Below are 2,181 nucleotides of genomic sequence, written 5' to 3'. Positions count from 1 at the left end.
GAAAGATCAGTTTGGTAGCATTTAAGAAGACTGATTATATCTTTAAAAGTTGTCTTAATTACAATTATTGTACTACTTTATTGACTTAAAAGCATCACCATGATGAAGGTCATGAACAAGGTGCTTCATCAACCCTCTCACATTTTGGGATTTAGATTTTTCACTTTCTCTTTCCTCTGTTAGATGAGTCATGACTATCCAGTCCTGAGTCTAGGTTCCCAGCTTTTATGAGAGTATCCACTACAGTCCTACGCCCTTCACTGTGTGTACTTATTCCATTTTATATCTTCCTTCCTTATTTACACCTTGACATTGTCATCTAGATTTGACTATGGTTGATATTCTCACATCAGTGTGGGAAGAGAGGTACCCGCTGTGTACCGTAATAGTGTAATAAGGTGGAATATGTGTTGATTTGATGGAATTATCAATGCTATATTGTTTATCCAGCAATGTATTGTACTGTTTAAGGGCTAGGGATCCAGACAAGAACTGCCTGGGTAAGAATCCTGCAGTGCAACTTACTAGCTGTAAAGCACTTTGCTCAAGGTCATTTAGCTAAATAAATACCTGGAACAGGGTGAGCCATTTGCTCTAATAGAGGAACATACACAGAGTACAACGGGAATGAACACTCGTTGAATGCTTACAATGCAAAAAGTATGCTAGGCATTATGCTGCATGCTTCACACATCTCATTGCATTTAATAAAAACATGGCAGACCTTGTATAGCTACATACTTTACATATATACTTTTGCACTGAATGAGACTATGATGGACTCGGAATGTAGGTATTGTTTCCTAAGGTTCACCTCTTTGTGCATTACTTTTCTTATCTTCATAAGGATAGTGATGGTAAGTATGTCTTAGGGGTATTATGAGGATTAAATGAATTAACTTATTACCCTGTGCCTAGCATATAGTAAACTCTCAATCAATGTTAGCTATTACCTGATGAATCAAAGAATGATACGAAATAAAATCTCACGGCCTTTGAGACAAATGATAAAGTATGAAAGGGCCATATTCATAGAGAAAAAAAAAAAAAAGAAAGAAATCCAGCAGAGAAAACAGAACCATTTTTCCAGCTGGTTTATTAGATTAAAGTAGAGCAAGTTGACTAGCTGCAAAAATTGTGCTGTGTATCTATGACCACAAGTACAGAAATAGCACTGGTTTTTAGACTTAAACATCCTTGATAATTTACTGAAAAATCTTATAAAATGAATACTTTAAGCAATTATATGTTCACTGATTAAACCTCAGAAACTAAACTTTAATGAAAGAAAATCAGCTTAACTCTTAAGTGTACCAATCTAATGGAATCCAAGTCAGAAAATGCTAAATTTAAATTTTATGAAACTGAAAAATAAGCAGATGAAATTGCCTGTAAATATCAATTAGATGTCATTTTGATTTCTTAACCAGTTTTATATATGTAAATAACCTTCATATGCATAAAGAGAATATTAGGTGAAAATGCAACCTTATCAAGAAAAACTTACAGAAAAATAATCTGTAGAAAGAAAAAGGGACAGTGCACATCAAATCAGACTGAGCTGAAAACATGAGTGCCATGAGCTCTCAGACATAGTATGAATGAGAATGAGACATAGCACTCATTCAATATTAGAGGAATATTAAAATTTTCTCCTACTAAACATTGAAATGATCCTTGACAAATCTGAGTGGCCACACTGATTGGTTTCCCCATGCTGAGGCATGGTCCAGTGAGGGCTGTGTTTAAACTGGTCTTTTTTTCTCTCTAATAGCTTATTGGATCAAAAATACCAAATCATTCAACCTTCACTCTTCTGAGCACTCAGTAGCTATTCAATTCCTGATATACTGGTAATTTTAATTTCTTTATTCTTGGGTCTCCAGTCAAAGAGGAAATTTCTGAGATGAATTTCAAGCTATATTATTTAATTACTAAGGAAAATTTGGGTTCATTTTCTTATTTCAAATCATCTTTTTTCACATAGCTGGATTTCTGTGCTGCTTTTGTGCTAAGAGCTATTCCTGGATACAGAGAGTCAATCCGGGGAAGAATGAACTCCCAGAGTTTTGAAACTAAATGGCTGGTTATATGTTGGAGACAGTGTAAATAAGGAGATGGTTCTCAGTTAATACTAAAAAAATACTAAAAAATGAAAAAAAAAAAAGGTTCAGGAGACCC

The sequence above is a fragment of the Eubalaena glacialis genome, chromosome 1 (genome assembly GCF_028564815.1).
Source record: "Eubalaena glacialis isolate mEubGla1 chromosome 1, mEubGla1.1.hap2.+ XY, whole genome shotgun sequence".
Lineage (NCBI taxonomy): Eukaryota > Metazoa > Chordata > Mammalia > Artiodactyla > Balaenidae > Eubalaena > Eubalaena glacialis.
Note: the sequence above shows the minus strand (reverse complement) of the source record.